The sequence below is a fragment of the Pinus tabuliformis genome, chromosome J, assembly GCF_031772625.1.
Source record: "Pinus tabuliformis cultivar Carrire ecotype Pingquan chromosome J, CPIR1, whole genome shotgun sequence".
NCBI classification, from domain to species: domain Eukaryota; kingdom Viridiplantae; phylum Streptophyta; class Pinopsida; order Pinales; family Pinaceae; genus Pinus; species Pinus tabuliformis.
This window is the reverse complement of record NC_142295.1, coordinates 514361653-514384414: the sequence shown is the minus strand read 5'-3', so window position 1 is coordinate 514384414 and position 22762 is coordinate 514361653.

The following is a 22762-nucleotide window of genomic DNA, read 5'->3' as shown; positions in this document are numbered from 1 at the left end:
TTTGGAATTATAACTATCATAAAGCATTTGAGACATTGAAACAAAAGATTAAAAAAGAACCAATTTTAAGAGGACCTAATCAGGTTCTTCCTTTCCACATTTCTATTGATGCTTTAGATTCATCTCTAGGAGTTGTGTTGGGATAAAAATATTTAACTCCTTATGCTATTTATTATACAAGCAAAAATTTGACTCCAGCAGAGTTAAATTACACTATAACAGAAAAGGAGTTTTTAGTTGTTGTGCATGTCATTAATAAATTTCGTCATTATATCACTGGTTATGAAACTTTTGATCATACAGATAATACTTCCATTAGATATCTAATGAAAAAACCAATTACTAATGGTATAATTATAATATGGTTGTTATCGTTACAAGAATTTAACATTATTATTATTGATAGACTAGGAAAAGAAAACATAGTTACTGATTTTATTTCTAGAATGCAAGATAATGATGAGGATGTTCCTGTAAAAGTAACTTCTTGATGAATATCTTTTTGTAGTATCTACTAAAACACCTTGGTTTGTAGATATTGCTAATTATTTGGCTATAGGAAAGTTACCTCCACACCTCTCAGCTAGAGAAAAGCAAAAAGTGATCAAAATCAGTGCACCTTATTCTTGGATAGATGGAGAATTGTATAAAAATTGACCTAATATGATTATCCAAAGATGTGTTTAAGAATATGAAGTGCCTGAAATCTTAAAAGCTTGCCATGATGAGCCATGTGGAGGACATTTTTCTGACAAAAGAACTTCTTACAAAATCCTTCTTTTGGGATATTATTGGTCATCCATTTTCAAGGATTCCAAAGAATATGTCAAAAGATGTGATAGTTGTCAAAGAATGGGGAAGCCCATTCCATCAGATTAAATGCATCTACAACCACAGGTACTTGTAAAAAAATTTGAGAAGTGGGCTCTAGATTTTTTTGGACCAATAAATCCTCCATATAAATATAAAAGGTGCATACTTGTTTGCATGGATTATGTTACAAAATGGGTAGAAGCTAAACCTCTTTTATTTGCAACTGAAAATTTTGTAGTTACATTTCTTTTTGAGGATATTTTTACTCGTTTTGGTGTTCCAAGAGAAATTGTAACATATCAGGGTACTCAATTTACATCCAAGTTGGTTCAAAAGATCATGGAGCAATATAAGATCAAGCATCGGAAGTCTTCTCCATATCATCCACAAGCCAATGGACAATTGGAATCCACCAACAAAGTACTTGAAACAATTCTTACCAAGATTGTGCATAGTCATAAGAAAGATTAGGTAAAAAAGCTTCCATAAGCACTATGGGAATACAAAAATACATGGAGGAACACAAATGGACACACTCCTTTTGAGCTTGTCTATTGGAAGCAAGTATTGCTTCCAATTTAGTTCCAAGTGGAGACCTTCAAAACAATAGCTAAATTGGGCCTTGATCTATTAGAAGCTCAAAAACAAAAATTAGCACAATTGGATGATCTAGATGAGACTCGACAAGATGTTATTCAAAGAACCATCATAATTTAGCAGCAAAGATAAAAGTGGCATGACAAATTCATCAAAGTTAAAATTTTCAAGGTGACCGAGCACTTCTTTCTTATTCTAAGTTCAAAGATTTTCAAGGGAAATTTCAAACTTGTTGGCTTGGTCCTTATGAGATTGATACTATTTTTTATAATGGAGCAGTCAAAATCAAAACTATTGATGATGAACAAATTAATTTCCTTGTTAACGGTCATAGATTAAGGTTGTATCATAAACCACTAACAAAGGAAGAATTTGTCAAATATTTGGAAGAGAATTTTGAATTCAAGTTGGTCAAGAAAGGAGATTCTTCTCTTCGCTCTCCAACTTCATTGTAATTTTTCCAATATATATATATATATATATATATATATATATATATATATATATATATATATATAGATATATATAAGAATAAACATGAAAACCAACTATGTTGGCATGTTTATACAAAAATTATTAACTAAAAACCAAAATCTCTTGGTGGTTTAGAATTTCATGATCCCCTCTTTCTTGTCCATATTTCTTTCTACCTTTCTTTTTCTAATAAATTTCAAGTGGAAAGCAATATTTCTGAGCATCAGTATTTTTGCTGACCACCAAAAGCAGTAGCAGCAATAAAGAAGTATTCTCCTTATCAAACAAGGAAAAATAAAGAAATGATAAGCAGAAAATAGGATTTGTATCATTATGTAGCCAATCTTCAATTCTGCAGCCATGCCTGAATTCTACATCAATCCATAGCAAAATAATAACATGGAATTCACAAAAGTAAAGATATGCAAAATGTTGAAATTATTTTTCATATAAGAACTTAGGTTTCAGTTCATGGATGATTTTATTAAATAAATAAAATGTTGAAGACCTTATAAAACTACTATTACACTCATTGTTATGATTGTTATACCCTACTCCCTCATCATTACTCTGTCGGTCACATTAGTCTAATCAACGATTAAAAAAACATTCCATTGATCCTATGAAATTGGATCTGGGAATTATGGGAAGGTACAGTTCAATCTTAACATAACTTCTTCCATAAAGCACCTTATTTCTCTATCATTTAACTCCATTTCCTATTCATTCTGCCCCCTTTCGAAACCCCTACCATTCACACTTCGCTCATTCCATTTCTCAAACTTCCGTTATCCATGTCGAAAGGAAACAATCAAATACTAGAATTTCTTCTCGCCATGGAAATGATTGTTCGATCAGAACCAAATGGAATGGAATTTCTTCAAGCACACTCGAGGGTTAGAGACCAATTTCAGCAAGTAGGATGTCTTCAGTTATTTGAAAATTTTGATAGGCATGAGAAAGATGTTACCAAAGATTTTTCTCGAGCCTTTGATGGGGTTGAAGCATAAATTGGAGACATCAAGCTTATCTTAACAAAGTCCATTGTGGAATAAGCTACAAAATTTCCCAAAAATGGAGAAATTTGGTTCAAGAACAAAAAAATCAAAGAGAATCACTGGATACATTTCCTCAAAGAACTAAGTATGGATATATTCATATTTAAAAAGCGAATTCTAGTCATTTCATTAAAAGGGAAATGGAGAAATCTATTATTGGTTATTCAAAATTTTGTAACTTGTGAAGGTATATTTGGAACTATGTTTTTCTACCATGCCCAACTCTTGATGCATTTTATCAATGGAAATGAAATAAATTTTCCTTACTTCTTGCTCCAAAGTCTTAGAAAAATGGAATCTAGTATACAAAGAGAGTCTAGGTCCATTGATAATTCCCTCTATCATCACAGACTCATCAAAATCCTTATAGAGGCACATTTGGAAGCTAAGGGAGACAATTGGCAATATTTCTTAGTTATAAATAATTTTGTAGAAGTCCAGGAGGAGGAAACAAGCAATAGGGTTAAGCGGAGTCGATGAAAGTCAGTACCAAACCCTAACCCTGAAAAAAAGAGAAAATTCAAGAAGAAATTCAAGAAAAGAATGAGACAGAGGTACTAGAAGAACCATTTGAGGATGATACTCCACTTTCCCAATATTTTGAGAAATTTAAATAGAGAAATGAAAAATAGAGTCTTCAAAGAAGGAAAGCTAGATCAAGCTCCAAGTTACCTAGAGAAAGTAGGAAAGAAGAGAAAAACAAACAAGAGGTTAGTAAAACAAAAAGACAAGACACTAAAGGATCATAAGTAAAATTGAGAAGAAGTAAGAAAATTTCAAAACTTTTCAGTACACAGACTCCAGAAATGATATATGTTCAAGAAGAAGGGTACAAAATACCGCCTCACACAGTCAGTCCGACAAGAAAAACTCAAGATATTGACCCAGTCTAGTAGGAAATTTATGATTATGTAGAATCTCTAGAACAAAGAGCACAACAGAAGGAAAATCTCTCTAAGTATCAAAAGAATGAAATTGGTAAAACTCCCTTGCAAAAAAAAACTCTAGAACAATAACACAGAGTTGAAGATGCTTTGAAACAAGACATATACGAGCTAGAGGTTCTAAGAAAATAATTGACATGGGAAAGGGAAGTAGCAAAATTTTAGAATGAGATACTTAGAACCCATAACGATAAAATAATTCTACATCTCTACCATTGGTATAAAAAACCAATGGGGTTTTTAGAGTAAAATTTTGATGAAGAAACCAACGGATACCTTCAATATTAAGAAGAAAAAGGAAAGCACTAGTCTGGATGTGCTTGAACAGGCTTCAAAAATCATACATTGAAGGATAAAAGTAGAACCAATTTTGAATTTTTGGTGCATGAGGACATGAAAGACCTTTGGTGTGGGGGAATGTTGAAGTCTGAAATTTTTTCCCTTTTTACTACCATTGTCCATCTCCTTTCACCTTTTTGTCACCATTTGTATAGTAGTCTCAGCATGCTCAAGGTTAAAATTCAACTTATAAAAATGTATTTATCATTCATGTTTATAATCTATGTTTCTTTATGAATTATAAGGAAAACATTCTTACAATAACATAATCATAAGCATCTTGCAACTAATGTTGAATTCTGCAGTAATATCCAGGATTAGACAGGTTGCAGTGCTTCAACAAAAGGATGAAGAGTGCTTGGAGATGGAAAATGTTTACCATGTGGATGACCACCTATCGACATGACTTGGAAGGCTATGACTATTAAGATATATAAGAGTCAAATTCAAATTCAAACTCTGAGAATGACGGTGCAACGATTAAGTAAAGGCAACAGGAGAATAAAGCAACATCAAGTGAGCGTGTTGAAGACTTGTTCAATCGTTAGGATATGGTTCAAGAAGAATATCTTATGACTTTCTCTTTTAGTATCAATTCATAAGGAGATATAATTTTGAACCAAATCCATTTCGTAGATTTAAAATTAGCTCATTTCGTATCCGCATAGAACTCTTAAAATTTGTTTAATGAAATTTGTATAAAGGTCATAAGGCGAGACCTATAACATAGTTCAATTATTAAGTTTAATACTATTTAGTTTGAAGACTAGTGATACTTTGTTTAAGATTAATACAATTATTTTTTTCTCAATGTGTGCATAAAGGATCCTTTAATTGTTAACAAACATACACTCACAGGAAGCCCTCCTATCGATTTGTGAGGTTATTTTGTTTTGTTTTTCATTTCCAATTTTCTTATAGTGTAGTAGTTTCTCTCAAAATTTGCTTAATCAGTTTCATTACATAGATATTTTGATCAATTATTGTTTTGATTTCAAAGTACTCATAAAGGGAAGATACCAAAAAGATTTTATTTTTATATGCATTCTCTTTCCAGATTTCATAGCTCAAGTTAATTTCTTACATGATGCCATAAGTGTTCTTTAGAGTTAACTACTCACACAAGTATTGATTTTAGAGTTACAAGTTTTCCATCTAATATTTCTTTTGCAATTAGAAATTAGGTCCTTTTGACGCAATTTCCTTTTATGTAATTAGTATAGAAATTCCTTATTTCAAATTAGTGTAGAAGTTCCTTTCTGCAAAATAATTATTGTACTATTTTCAATTCTGCAAGTAGCACTAGATTATTTTTCTTGCAATTTAGCATTTCCTTTTATGCAAGTAGAAGTAGGTTTTGAATTCCACAATTAAGATATATCTTCAATTCTGCAAAGTAATGCATTTCAATTCAGTTAACTAATTAGGATTTAATGTAACTTTAAATTGAAAGAACATGTGCATAATTATTCTCTAAATCTCATTAAAACATTTGTCCATACTTAGGTTCCTTTCATATTTAGAATCAATCAATCCATAGAAAGAATCCTAGAATATGTGATGCACATTCATCTCACAAGTACACGAACCTTGGTTGAAAATTAGTGACGTAATTTAAGAACAAATAAATTACCCAACACTTAGTTTACCCCCATACATGCACATTTATTCAATAATGAATGTAGAGAATTTGAAACTCTATGACCATTCCTTGTTGGGCTAGGAAAAATAGCATGCCTTATCTTTTGTAGAGGATTTAGCACTATATGCTTAGGTAGAGATAACAGAGGATATCATTTTGTAGAAGAGGTCCCAAAAAAAAAAATATAAGGGAAATACATTCAGAAGATTGGGTTGAAAGGATAGCTTTCAAGCAAAGCTAAATGGTACCCTAGGGAGAAGAAGGTAGAGGAAAAATTTCCTCACCTCATTCAATAAAATATGTTGGGCACCAAAACCCCCCCAAATGGGAAAGTATGATCTATCTTGGATGATAATATTATTCTTTATCCATATTGATGCTTTTAAAATCGAAAAATTGGAGGAATCAACTCACAAGGCCGGTTTTACTAGTGGGTCCCATTTTGGCAAATTGGGGTTTTAAACCTTCCAAAGGTACTTTAAGGAATTTCTTAAAGTTTTTTGGGGTAAAAAAAATATTACTTAAACTAAACCCCCAAACCCTATTCTACTCTTATATATATCCAACAACACAATAAATGCCTCAAACAGAGTCCATATGCAAAAGTTATGCCACCCGGAAGTTGACGTTCCTATTTTGTCCACCATGATTTGAGAGGATGCCATTTTAGCCCCATTACTCATGTAAAAGTGGATATCATGTGACAATTATGAAATATACTCTATAAGAGTTGATTTTTAACTTATATTTGGAGTTGAATGAATTAAATTTAACCCCTAATTGGCTACTCGGATGTGTTATAATTGGACCACTAGGAGGGAAATGTGTTTGATTCTACTCTAGTGGATTTTGTTCCATAGTTGAGAGGAATATATAAGAGTGTATAGAGAGAGGAAATAATAGAGAGAGGTTTTTTTTTTATGTAGTATCCCATTGGCCACGTGTATATCTCGTTTGTAATTTCATCCATTTCCATTTAGAGAAAGAGAGAGTGGAGTAGCCTCATGTTCTAGCTTAGTTTTCTCCTGAAAGGGTTTCCCAGGTCATATCTTATGTTATTATTGTTTTGAGTGATTGTTATATTTTTTCTATATTTTCTAAATTTTATATGTTTCATGAATAAGCAGAAATAATAATTTAATAAATCCACAATTTTTAAGGAAATCCAACCCTCATAGTATAGGTTTCCAATTCCAATAAACCTTATTAGATCTGTTGTGACAAACTATTCAATGGAATATCCATGGTGATTTATATATGAAAAGAAGAGAAAAATGACTATGCCTTAGTTGTAGCAATGGTCAAAGGGGCATAAATGTCAAGAAAAAAAATTGCTCACCTTGAAAAACAAATATGATGAGGAAATGGAGGCATCTACACAAAAGAATCAAGAAGAACTTGCAAAATTAGAAGAGCAGGAAACAGATGATGAAATTGCACACAAGATTGATTTACACAAGTGTGAAATATATATTTATGCATTGATATATTTTTCAACACTTCAAACCCTAAATAGTGTAGGCTACCTTAAGAAGCATTAGGTCATAGGGCTTGATGACTTGGGTAGTACCCATAAAATCATTGATAAAACATTTTGCAGAGTGCCTCAATTATTTTGTATATCTAGTGACAAATTCTCAAGTTTTGTTTGATAGTGGAGGGAGTGTCAATTTTGTGGGAAAATGTGACAACATGAAGTTGATTATAATAGAATATAAATTTGAAATCTGAATGTATGCCATTCCCATTAGAGTGTAGATGATGTTCAAGGTGTTAAATGGTTGAGAAAATTAGGCACGATTTCTACAAACTATAATGAATTTTTCATGAAAATTGAATTGGAAGGGATTCAATATGAACTCAAAGGGTTAAGATATGGACCTTCTCAAGTCATTGAATCTCATAAAAATGAAAAAATTCCAAAAAAGGGTAGTAAGGGAGTTTTGATTAAACTATGTATTATGGAAGTTAAGAATTAGGCTAAAAATATTTTAAAGAACTAAAATGCACCGTGAAGAAGCACTATAAGTTCTTCCAAAAAATTCCTAAAGGTATACCTTCATATAGATATCATGAACATCAAATTGAACTAATATTTGAACGTACTCCTACTAATAAAATTCCATATAGATACCCTAATCAGAAAAGGGGGAGATTGAGTAAATGGTACAAGGCATACTAGATTCAAGTATTATTCAACCCATTAGGATTTCATTTTAATATCTAGTAATAATGGTGACCAAAAAAATAGTTTTTTGAGGATGTGTCCTCATTCTATATATCTAAATAAAATCGACATTAAGGTTAACCTTTATATCTTAAATGTTGATGAACTATTAGATGAGATTCATGGAGCGGGTTATTTTACAAAGCTTAATCTTAAATTAGGATGCCACTATATAAAATTAAGAAAATAATATACTCCCAAAACAAACTTTAGAACACATGAAGGGCACTATGTGTTCTTGGCCATGCATTTTGGGTTGAATTATAATACTTATACCTTTCAGTGCCTTATGAACAAAATTTATTGGCTCCATATTAAAGAATTTGTGTTGGTTTGGTTTAATGGTATGCTTATCTATACGAAATCATGTGAATACCAAATTAAACATGTGGATAAATTTCTACAAATTGTTGAGAACAATCAATTGTATATAAAAAGATCCAAATGTGCTTTTGGGAAATGAGAAGTATAGTATTTGGGTCATATTGTTTCAAAGGAAGGAGTTAAGTTGGATCCTCAAAATATCCAAGCTATTACAGAATGGCCTATTCCTAAGAACATTAAGAGTCTTAGAGGATTTCTAGGACTTAGAAGATATTATCATAAATCTGTTAAGAATTATGCATGCATTGCAGGTCCACTCACATCTTTCCTGGAGAAAAATTCTTTTGTATGGAAACATAAGGCTACTTTATCATTTTCCTCTTAAAGGGCGGCTTGTCTTCCACACTAGTATTGAAAACACATTATTTTGATAAGACATTCATAGTAGAATATGGTGCATCAAGACAAGGATTTGAAGTAGTATTGACTCATTAAACTAAACCATTGGCTTTTGAAATGAAACAATTCAAGGGAAGGATTTTGGTGAAATAAAAACGTGTAAAAGAAATGGAAGGAATTTTACATGCAATATAAAATTAGTGATAATATCATTGGGAGGAACTTTAAAGTCAATAAAGGTCATGATAGCCTAAATTAATTCTTGGTCATCATAAGAGAAAAACAAAAGGGTAGAAAAAATGAAAAGGTTTTATTTTGAAACTATCTACAAAATGGGGAAGGACAATGTAGTAGCAAATGCTCTTTCTAGAATAGAATAAACCTCAATTTTATATTCTATTACATCTTCTATTCTTGTGTGGCTGAAAGAAGCTCAACATGAATGGAAAAATGATGTTCGTGTTTATAAAGGAAGCTTTAAACTCTATGGAACATTGGGAGTGGAAGGGAGATATACTTTGGCACAAGGGTAGGATATTTTTATTTCATCAATCAAAGTTGAAGAAAAAAATATCAAGGGAGTTCCATGAGTCTCTAATGGGAGGACATGGCGGATTCTTTAAAATATATCAAAGGATAAAAAAATATTTTTTTGTAAAGAAATGAAGAAATATATTCAAAATTTTATAAGAGAATATCAAAATTTTACAAATAATAAAGGACAGATAGTAAATACATATGATTACTTCATCCATTACACATACATAATCAAATATGGCAATATATATCAAAAGAATTCATTATAGGGTTACCAAAATATAAAGGTAAGTATTCCATTTTGTGGGCATTGATAGACTTACAAAATATGCACATTTTATAGAAATCAAAGTACATATACAACAAGACAAGTGGAAGAAGTGTTCATGAAGGAAATTCATAGACTTCATGGTTCTACTAAAGTAATAATAAGTGAAAAAAGATTAAAAAAAAATCCATAGGGATTTTTTGGAAATAATTATGGAAGATGAGTGGAACAACACTAGCTATGAGTTTCAACATCTTCCATAAACAAATGGTAAAAAAATTAGTTAACAAGTGTTTATGGGGTTATAAATGATGTTATTATTCAGAAAATAAATCTCAATGGATGAAGTGGATTCTTTAACAGAATGGTGGTGTAATACTACCTATCACACATCAACTCAAATGCCCCCATTTGAGGCCCTTTATGGCTATCCAACTGCTAATATCTCATACGTTTTGGAAGATAATTCAAAAGTACATGCAATAGAGTCACATAAGGAGAATACTAATGAAAATTTGACAATTCTAAAGGAAGACCTTCACATGGTGCAAAATAGCATGAAGCAAGGAACGTATCAATGTCAAAGTGAAAGACAATGAGGAGGGTGACTGGGTATTTTTTATTCTACAACAGTATAAGAAGTCTACATTCAAGAAAAACAAGAATAATAAATTGGCTCCAAAATGTTATGGATCCTACAAGATTATTCATAGGATTGGACAAGTGGCACATGAGTTAGATTTTACTCCTTACATTAATAAGGATTTTCATGTATCTTACTTGAAAAGGATTTTGTGACAAACTATCCTAGTGAAAACATAACTTACATAATTAAATAATGAAGGGAAGTTGATTCTTGGACCAGAAAAAATTATAGATTAGTGTTATCTATCTCTTTGGAATAGAACCATTATTGAGTACCTAATCAAGTGGAAAAATGTGCCTCAAGAAGAAGCTAATTGGGAAAATGAGCATGATCCAAATCTCGGGGGGAACCCCCCAAGATCTAAAAAATTGAAATGGCAGAAAAAAAGAGGAGAGAACCCAAAGTAAATAAAACCACAAAGAATTTTATTTTTTTAATAAAATAGAGAATAATTGTAAAAGTTGCATTGTGATGGACAATCTATCCTTTTACAAAATGTGACTTGTTACTTATAGTATTTTTTTGTTACAATACCACAGGTAAATTCCATGGGTGAGTAAATACCATGGGTGAATGAATACCATGGGTATATGCCACTTACAATACCATGGGTGGATTCCACTTACAATACCATGGGTAGATTCCATGGGTAGATAAATACCATGGGTGAATGAATACCATGGGTAGATGCCACTTTCCATTCGGATAATTCCTCCTTCCTTAAGAAGAAATGGTCCCCATTGTGTGAAGCTTCCTCTTGAGAAGCCTATGTTGAATATGAAGAGCCACTAAAGATAAGGGTTTTGTGTGGTTAACCCATCACCGTGATGAATGAAGATCCGAGGATAGAGATACCCTATAATGCTTGTGACCAACTGTGATATTGACAGTGTGCGGCCTAGCAAATGGACTTCGATGAAGTGTGGGTTTGTGGATGACCCATAACCATGAAAAATGAAGATACGAGGATAGAGATACCATGTAATGCTTGTGGCCAACTGTGATACTAACAGCCCTAGAAAATGAACTTCCATGAGAAGGATTTTGTGTGGTTGACCCATAACCATGATGCTGACTGTTGATGAAGTAGCAAGTGCCTAAAGAGCCTGGGATGGGAGGGCACGTCTCCAAAGAACCCAAGATGAATGCTGATATGTTGAAACTGATGAATATGAAGCAGGTGCCTACTAAAGTGGGGTGGGAGGGCATGTCTCCAAAGGGAACCTGCTCTGAATGCTGCTCCAAATATAAAAACTAATTTAAAATGGGCATAACTCAGTCAATATAACTCAAAATATTTATTATAACCTATTTTTGAAATAGAATGACCATTCTGCATCTTCCCATGTGATTGAAATCCCTATCTAGACACTCTAGAAACTCATATCCGCGTTGTAACTGTCTCGCCATCACAAAAGTTCTAAAAAAATATTTGATTTTAAATCAGTGATATCTCCCTCATCCGAACTCCGATTCAACCAATTTTTTTTAATTGGATGATTTTTCCAGAAGAGCTCAGATATGAAATCATTTTTCTGAAATTCTACACAAAAACTACAAAAACTGATAGGAGAGCTGTCATCCATGAATTACCATTAGAAACATTTTTTCAACATAACTGATTTTAAATCAGTGATATCCCTCTCATCCAGACTCTGATTCTTCCGATTTTTTTAATTTTTTTTGGGTATTTTTTTGCAAGGAAATCAAATGTGTTATTTGTTTTTATAAATTTTTCACCTAAAGTTTCAGATCTGATTTAAAAATTCATCACCCAAAAAAAATCCCACAGAAAAATGAAAAAACAAATTCTTCCTGCTTTGCCCAAGAAAGTGTTATGTGGAGGTCGTAGCATATGCATGAAGTTTGTTGAAGATTGTTGTAAAACTTTGAAACTGAAATGCATCAAACCCTCATTCCCATGGAGTCGTAAATTGAATCTGATACCATTGATCCAGATCTTGGGGGGAGGCCCCCAAGATCTAAAAACTTGAAATTCCAGAAAGAAAAAAGAAGAGAGAACACACAGTGAATAAAACCACAAAGGAATTTTTTTTTATTAAAATAGAGAATAATTGTGAAATCTACATTGTGATGGAAAATATGTCCTTTTACAAAATGCGACTTGTTACTTATAGTCTTATTTTAGTTACAATACCACGGGTAAATTCCATTGGTGGGTAAATACCATGGGTGAATGAATACCATGGGTAGATGCCACTTCCCATTCAGATCAGAGCAATTCATGAAGAAACACCCTCAATTACAAATATTTTTTGAAAGAGGCGACTATTTTAATGTCTTAAGAAACATTCATTATTAGTTTATTTGTTATGGTTAGGTTGACATCATGGTAGGTTACACATGTCACTTAATCTCCTACTTATAATAAATGAGATTAATTTGTATAGGAATCATATCTTGTCTTGCACAATGGATTCACTGTAAAAGGAAATTTCACCTTTGAAGTAGACTATAGTCATTGACTTTTTATTATATTCAAAGCATTTGGTTTCTAAAATACATGATATGTCTATATATGTTAAGGCCTTAATAATAATTCACTTTTAGTTTGTTATTTATGGTTAGGTCATCCACTAGTTATAGGTTACACCATGTCACTTTATCTCCTAATTTTAATAAGGGAGATTCACTTGTATATGCATCATATATTGTCTTGTGTATTGGATTCACTGTAAAAGTAGGTTCCAGTTGAAATGGACTATTATTCATTGACCTTTTATCATTTTCAAGGTAAAATTTGTTATCAAATCTATGATCATAAGGATTTTCTCCTTCAATAAATACATATTGAAATTTCCATTATAACCTTCTTTTTTAAGTTTCATATAGTAAAACTTTGAGTAGACTAACGATAGATATCAAGGGATAGATGTTCAAAATTTTAGGTTTTTTAATTATAATTTTAGAGATATATACCATGGAAGATAAGGTTTTCTATCTTGAAATCAATTTTAAATGGGTCATCTTGAAATTTTCACCATAACTCTTTTTATGTGAAGTTTCAGAAAGTGAAATTTTATGAAGGATGAGTAAAAATATCAAATTATAGGCTGTCAAATTTTTATTTTCTTTTTCATTATGCTATCAAATATATACATGATGGAAGACATGGTTTGTGACTAAGCCTAGAATTGATTTTATAAAGGTTATCTTATAGTTTTTGTTATAATTATTTTTGGTGAAGTTCTAGACTCTGAAATTTTTAGAATCTTGAGATGACAAGACAAATTATATGTGCATTATTTTTTTACTCAATATATTTTATGATGAATACCTTATGGAAGTTGAGTTTTTTTATTATTATTTTAAAGTTATTTTAAGAGCTTTTTCTAGGGATAGAAAACTCATTCAATTATATTTTTGGTATGTAAATTTAGGGTTGGGGAAGAATACACTTAAATTTGTAATGAAGAGGGCTATTACTATTTTCTTGTATGGAAAAGGGTTATACAACAAATGTTATGGGTAATCCTCATGAAATATCAAATATGATATTCGAATAAAATGAATACTTACAAAATAGGCTAACCTAATTAAATAATCAAGTTGATGAAATGAATGATTCTATGCTAAAACAAGTGGATTTATCATATTGTTAGGAATACCTTAAAAATGAGATGGGTGAAGAAATGGAAAATAAGATGGAAAAATTACAAAATTCCATGGAACAAAAGATTGAATTGTTGGAACATAAGATCATGCAAGTCGTAGATGGTAGTCTCCCAAAAATTGACAAAGAAAAATAAATGGTAATGACCATGTTGAACAACTTTCCAAAATACACATTTTTCAAATGGATTTAACTCTAATAGTGGAGTTAATTAAAGATGATTTTACAAGGGCATGAACCTTTTTTGGCTTGTTGGGTGTTCAATTTTCCTCATTCATTATTCTCGTTCATTTTTGGTGTTCTTGATTCTTGGAGAGAAGAAGAATTATACTATCGAGATCCATTTTTATTGGTTGTGTGTTAATAATTATAAATTTTAGCATGAGAAGATGATTGATTGTTGGTATGCATTGGTATTGATAGTAAAATTATTCATGGATAAGAGTGTCTATAACTTCTAACATTGATAATTTCCTCACCAGTAGCACTAGAAATAGAGAGGGAAATATAATAGTCGAAGGGATTGCACTATAGAGAAGAGGATTATTTTCCTTGGGTTATGCAAGCTGAAGGGGAAAGAGAGCCCAGAGTTGAGATTATCATGGAACTAGTTCGGTGATTGTGTAGCTATGACCATTGTGTATATTTGTGAACAAAGAAAGGTTGAGAACTATTTTTCTATGAGAGATAGAATTGGTTTAGGGACCCATCCTCATGGTATATTTTCCTCAGTTTTGGGGTGGCCTTTTGTAGAGAGCGAATGTACAATAAATCCTATGGTTGGGTGGAAATTCCAACATCTACAGTTGGTTGGTGAATCTTTCATAAAGATAAGAGCCTCATGTGTTCACTATGTACTTATATTTTTTATCCAAGTGGATATTGGTGGCCACCTGCATATTCCACTTGGACCCCCACCGTTGTTTATTTCCTTAATTGTAGCACAAATTACTATTTTTGGCAGTTTTTCGGGTCCTAAAATTGTGGAGCAATTTTGAGGTACTAAAATATGTTTTTAGTTCAAACAAAGAGACACAAAAAGTGCCAAACTAGTATGATTATTTTTTCAACCTCCTCTTCGATATCTTCAAAACGAGGTACTATGATAGCCAAACAAAGATCGTATGCCAATGTTACAACCCTGGGAAGTTGACATTCCAACTTACCCCAACGGGGCCCACAAGCTTTTGGCACTTCATCTCCTAGGGTTAGATTTTTGGATGTTTAAGGTTTCTCATTGTTTCTTAAGGATAAAAATGACATTGAGCTTCATTGTAACACAGTTTAGAGGCAGATAGCCACCATATCTCTTCTCAAAGATTAGCTACCATCATCCAAGCTAGTTTATTTCCATTCTACATGCAAGCATATTTCAGTTGTTTGATATTAATGAAATGAAGTTTTATCTCTGCCACATCTCAGTGTTTATGTTTGTATCTGTATTTTGTTATGTTCCTGTATAAGTCTAGATTAATGGTATCAGAGCAATCTTCCCTTTCTTTTTCGTTCTTTGCATGTCCCCAACAAGGCTAGGGTATAAGGAGTTAGGGCTCAAACTAGTTGAACCTTTGCAAGATCAGCCTCACAAACACTGACGACCTCCCATGGTGGAAGAAAATAAATACGAGGGAGTAGGATATCCTTTCAAAATATTGCTCGAGGTATCCCTCGAGTGATAGAGGAATGCGATGATGGATAACTTTTCTTAGATCCTTCGGCAGCTACCCACAGGTGACTCATCTTCATCCAGCAACCACTCCGGAGGTGCCACTCCCTTTAAGGAGCAATTCAACTTTGACATTCCCATATTTGAAGGCTAGATAGATGCAGATGTTGTAGATAGATGGTTAAATATGTTGGAAGGGTATTTTTCGGTTCATGACTTTTCCAATTGGGTAAAGATTTCTTTTGCACCCCTCAAAGTCATCCCCCATGTCAAGAACTGGTGGGAAACCTACTATGAACAAAAAGACGAGAGGTAATCATCACTTTTTTTAGTTGCACCCACTTGGAATTCTTTCTGAGATTCCATTAAGGAACAATATTACTCTATCAGGAGCTATGAAGATAAATATATAAAGTGGACCACGATGTGGCAGGGAAGGGACCAAGATGTGTCAGAGTTCACAAATATTTTTCATTCCCTTCTCACAAAGTTGGGTATCAAGGATTTTAAGCAGAATTTGGTACTTAAGTACCGTGACTGTGTACATAAGTACATCTAGGACAAGATGGAGATCCTAGACATCTCCCTACTCATCGTCACCTATTGATACACTGTGAAGATCGAGCAGAAATTTAAATAGAAGAAGTGAGACTTTGGATCTACGAATTTGAGGCAAGGGAACAGTGCCCCCAACTGTAGAACAAAGGAAAAATCCAAGGTTGGGTGACCCAGGACAACCCAGTGAAGCTGCAAGCAAAGAAAAACACCATGAAGACAAAGAAGGACATAGGGAAGTGGTGTGAGTTCCATAAGAGTCCCACTCACAACACAAGTGATTGTCCAACCAAGTAGTCACTGGTGGCTTAGCTGAAAACTTTCAAATCAAATGAACGTTCTAACTCTGAGTCAAAACCTGACAAGGGGAATGACAAAGGGAAGAAAATTATTGATGCAGAGACCAGTTCCACTGTTGTCACCACCAAGCTCTAAAAGATTGAGCCCGAAGATCCATAGGAGGGGGGGTGGCTCTTCCACTCACAAATGTTGGTGAAGGGTTCTCCACTGCATTTCATTGTGGACAGTGAAAGCCAAAAGAACCTAATTTCAATAGAGGTCATGAAGTGGTTCGGCCTATAGACCACACCACACCCACAGTCATACACCATCAGGTGGCTTCTCCAAGGAAGAGTCTCCATGTCAGCCAACAATGTTGCCTTCCCTACAACATCAAGCCCTTCACGGATGAGGTACTGTGTGATGTTGCTCCTCTTGAAGTTTGTAATGTATTATTAGGCCAACCATACTTGTGGAAGCATCATGTTGTGTCTGAGTCTAGGCCTCACGCTATTATTATTTATTTGGGCAACAAATTATACATGATGTCGAAGGTAACCCCACCTACCACCATCTCTTTGATCTCTGTGAAGCAATGCAGTAAGATCATTTCCCAGAACGGGAAATTTTTCTTCCTTATGATTCATCCTCAGGGCAAGAAGAAGGTTGTGGCCATATCCGCAGTCTCCAGATAGGGCTCCTCCACACGATAGTAGCAGATGGAAAAGGTCATGGAGGAGTACAAGGATATCTTCACCTCATCCATAGGGGTACCCATACACTATCAAGTCAACCACTCCATCGATATGACCTCGATCACGTCGCTACCCAACGGGCTGACCTATCAATGCTCTATTCTAGAGAACGATGAAATCTAGAGGTATATTTAGGAGTTGTTACAGAAAGGGCACATTAGGCCGAGTTCATCACCCTGTGGGAGCCTGCTTGTGTTGGTACAGAAGAAGGAAGGGACCTGGAGACTCTGTATTGACTATTGGGCGTTGAATAAGATCATTGTTTGAAATAGGTATCCAATGCCATGGATTGATGACCTTATGGACCAGCTTAAGGGGACCAAATATTTCAGCAAGATTGACTTGAAGTCCATTTATCAGAAAATATTAATCAAAACCTCCAATGTGTGGAAGATTGCCTTCAAATCCAAGGAGGGCCTTTTCGAATGGTTGGCCATGCCTTTTGGGTTGACGAATACCTTTGCAACCTTCATGAGGCTTATGGATGACATCTTGTGGCCCTTCACCAACTCATTCATGGTAGCGTATTTTAAAAACATCCTAATCTTCAGCCAGAGTTGGGAAGAGCACCTCCACCATATTTGACAGATCCTCCAAAACGTGCAACAAAACAAATTGTGTGCCAATATGGAGAAATACACTTTTGGTATGACCCAAGTTCAATATCTAGTGTACGTCATTGATGAGCGAGGTGTGCATGTAGACCCAGTCAAGATACAATTTATTCAAGATTGGTCAACCCCAACCACTCTAACAGAGCTCTGTAGCTTTCTGGGTCTTGCCAATTTCTACTGCAGGTTCATGTTGGGGTTCACTCATATCACTTGGAATTTAATTCAAGTCACCAAGGGTGGAGCAAAAGAAAAATTATTTCGGTTTGAATCCCAACAAAAGGTGTTTTTTGAGTTGAAGAATCGTCTCTTCTCTGTACTCGTGCTTATGTTACTAGACCTGCAACAACCATTTGAGGTTGAGACAGATGCCTCTGATTAAGCTATTGGTACAGTACTTACTTAGCATGGGCACCCAGTGGCATATCACAATGAGATACTTTCAAACACAGTCTTAAGGTATTCCACCTATGACAAAGAGATGTATTCCATTTTGTAGGCTTGCCAACAATGGAAGAATTACATTCTGGGGAAGGAAACGGCCATCCACACAGACCATCAGACCCTACAGTTCATACGAACAGAAGGAAAGCTGCAGAACGATCACCATTAGAAATGGTCCACATACCTGCAATAATTACTTTCGAACATTAAGTATAATAAGGTAAATAACAATAATGTTTCAGACTTCCTTAGCCAGTCATCGATCATTATGTTGATCACTGTGCTCAACTCTTGTGGACACGAGACTTTGGGGTGGATGCATCTTTACAAGAGCGATCCAGAATTCGACAACACATACTAGATGCTCCTAGAAGGCAAGAAAGTTCCTAATTTTCACCTCTAGGGTAAACTGTTAAGCCACCTGGGACACCTTTATGTTACTTCAAGCGAGTGTTCCAATATGATTTGGGAGGCGCACTATAGTCGGGTTGTTGGACATTTTAGAGTAGAGAAAATAGTGGAAGTACTGTAATAGTATTTTTATTGGTCGAACCTTCGACACGATGTTGGGAAGTACATCAGATCATGCACTTCTTGTGCATTTCCAAACTGACTATCAAGGAACAAGGCCTATATACTCCTCTGCCTACTCCTAGTCAACCTTGGAAATCCATCTCCATGGATTACATGTTGAGCCTTCCTTATACTAAGCATGGAAATGACTTCTTTTTCAGGGTCTTCGATAGATTCTCTAAGATGGCCATTATGGCGGCCTGCAAGAAACTATCACAGCAGAAGCCACTGTTAAGCTCTTCTGTGAACGAGTGTGGGTACACTTTGGGGTCTCACAGTCCATTATCTTAGATAGAGACAATAGCTTCCTGAGTACATTTTGGTCAAGCCTCTGGTCTATGTTGGATACCAAGCTCACTAAGTCCACGACCTTCTACCCCCAAACTGATGACCAAACAAAGGTCATCAATAAGATGATCATGCACATTCTACGCATGTACAACTCGAAGAATCCATGCACACAGGATGAAAACCTCCCCAATGTCCAACACAGTTACAACAAATCTCTCCATATCTTAACTGGCCATAGCCCCTTTCAAGTGGGATTGGAATTCCACAGATTATGTCCCATTGATGTGGTCATACCATTTGCAGCTAATAAGGTAGATTTGTCTCATGTCTAGGTTGAAGTTGATAGAGCTAACAACATCATTGAGTGCATTTAGCACATCCTCCAGCAGGTCCATGACATATTGGATAGAGCCAATGTTAAGTACAAGTAATGTCATGATCAGCATTAGGTGCCACACAGATTCCATGTGGGTGACAAAGTTTGGTTACATTTGCAGAAGGAACGTCTCGCTGGTACTCACCACAAGCTTCACCTACTCCGATATGGGCCTTACACCATCACTAAGGTTGTGGGAGACAAAAAAATTTAGCTCAGTGTTCCCCCATTCCTTGGACTACACCTAGTGTTCAATGTGGACCACCTTCAGCCCTACTTTCCACCATTACTAGACACATCAGACATTACAGAACAACTCACACCAACATATCTAAACTGAGACTGCATGGAACAAGCCACAACTAATTGGATTATGGGCACGCAGATCAAGAACACTCACCGAAAGAAGATGCAATTGTATCGAGTTATCAAAGTTGGCCAACTCCTACACCAAGGAAAGTGGCTCACTAGGGACCAAGTTTAGCAGAAGTTTCCCCATCTCATGGAGGTAGTTAATGCAATGGGGACCATTTCTTTGTAAGGGGGGAGGACTAATCTAGGTGGATATTTGTGGCCACCCGCCTTTTCCACTTGGACCCCACCATTATTTCTTTTCAGTTTCCTTAATTGTAACACAACTTACTACTTTTGGCAATTTTTCGGGTCCTAAACTTTGAGAGCCATTTTGAGGGACTAAAAGATGCTTTTAGGGAAAACAGAGAGATTGGAAAAATTCCAAATGCTTCCACTTACTTCTTCTTAGCCTCTTCTTTGAGATTTTCAAAACAAGGTATTATGATAGCCAAATGGAGATTGTATGCCAAAGTTACGACCCCGGGAAGTTGACGTTCCAACCCTAATGGGGCCCACAAGCTTTTGGCGCTTCATCTCCTAGGGTTAGGTTTTTGGATGTTCAGGGTTTCTCAATGTTTCTCAATGATAAAAAGGCCATTGAACCTCATTGTGACATAGTTCAGAGGAATGTAGCCACAACATCTCTTCGTAGAGATAAGCTACCATCACCTGAGATAGTTTATTTTCATTCGGTATGTAATCATATTTCAGTTCTTTGATATTAATGAAATGAAGTTTCATTTTTGTTGCATCTTGGTGTTTATGTTTGTATATGTATTCTGTTGCGTTCCCGTATAAGTCCAAATCAATTTTGATGTGTATTTAATGGTTACCTTTATTTGACTATTTTGTATGCTTATAAGAATTTGCATGGCATATATTTAGTGTTTCTAGGTTATTTTCATGTGTTCCTAAATTTCATGCATCATTCCTTTATTTTCTTGATTTAAATTAATGGCATTAGAATTTGAATTTCACCTAGAAAATACATTTTTGAGGGTACATGGGCATGGTGGTATGTCACAAATTTGTATCATATCTTAGGGTACATCACAATACTACTTTAGCCTATTAACTTGAATCAAGCACTTAGGTGATGTTGAATATTATTTTTCATAGTTGTATATATTTTCCATAAGGGTGGATAACATAATTGATGAACATGTATTGGAGGCTTACATGGGTGGATTAAAAGAAGACATTAAACATGAGATTTTCTTAAAACATCCTAAAAATATTATGGAACCTATGAAATTTTCCCATCATATTTAGGCCAAGAATAGGAATACACTATTTTATAAAAAAAAACCATTGATGTTAAAGCTAGGGGAGACCCACAAGACCCTTTTGATGTATGTCAAATCTTGGAGAACCTAATTAGTAAAGGGAGATCTCAGGTATAATGAATATAAAAGATATGGAACCAAGAATTAATGGATCCAATTCAAATATTTAGCCTGAGTTCAAGGAGTATATCATCCAAGATGTTTCCAATGTAAACCTAGGTCTAACCAACATTTAGGTTGGCTCTAAAACCAAGAACTAAATTTAGGAAATCACCTTTAACAAGTTATCCCAACCTCAATTGCTAGATCTTTATATATAATCAGATGGGTGAGTGATATAGTGGATTGAATGTGGATTAAGGAATTAGAAGAAATCTCTCAATGAGTAGAGGAGTGAAGTATGAAGTTCAAGGAGGATGTTTTAAGCATATGAAAAGAAAGGGAGTAGGATTTATCATAATAGAGTCATACTAATGATCAAAAGAGTGAGGTCGAGTAATAAAGTTCAAAATAGGCATGTTGAGGCATGAAACTCATTATAAGTTAAAGCTATTAGGACTTAAATTTTCTTATGACATTGATTGATTCATAGTTCATCTTATTTCATCCACCCTTTGTCAGTTAATGAAAATAAATATTTCCTTCAACAAATGTATGTTGTATTGGTAGCAAGGTTCCATCATAGATTTCCTTATTGGGCCTTGGCATTTTGCAATAAAACCCTTTATTATTTTTTCCAAAGTCCCAATATCTCAAGGTTATTATACTAGACCCTAGACCTATGATATTTTGGTTCCACATCAAGGTTCTACCTTGATCATCATTGTTTTGATAACATTTCCTCTGTTATTGATTTTTCCAATGTTGTGATATATCAAGCTCATTTTATTGGACCCCAAACCTCTAGTTTCAATGTTTCACATCAAAGTTCCACCCTGGTCATTGTTGTTTTGCAAGATTTCCTTTGTATTTTCATTTCAGAAGTGTTGATACTTTGGTATGATCATTTTCAAATGAAAAATCCTATTAACAGAAGTCTTACTAGTAGATAATGTCAATCATATTAGAAAAATCCATATCAATGTTTTTATAAAGTTTTCATCTTATATAGCTTGGGCCTAATATCTTGATATCATTTGAATGTTCATAACTTTATGCTTTGATGGTCCATAACACTAATATAAAAGGTGTGTTATATAGAAAAACTCTCGATTTACTAGTATATGTTATGAATTAGTGCTAGCTCATAGCATGATGTCTTGCATGCTTTGGTTATTCAACATTTGGGTGATAAGGTTTAAAAGTATGGTGTGTGCATGGTTTTTAGTGTTTAGAACGTGATAGTGTTGGAATTGATTTTAAAGTGTTGAAATATATAAAAGGCATAGATCTTGTTCATTAGTGGTAGGACTTAAGGAAGTTAATTGTAAGTGCTCGATTGTAAGCACAAACACTTGAGAATTTGGTGAAGGAATAACTTAGTGCAAGGAATATAGTGCACATACATAGAAAGCAAAGCAAAGTTCTGATAAGTAAGTAGAACAATGTAGGGATTGTTGCAAAGTTGTTATGAAACCAGCTCAAGAAAAGATAGAAAAGATAGATCAATGCCTTAGAATTCAGCCTCTTCGAGGGGGCAACCTCCTTTACATTACATAAATGAACAATTC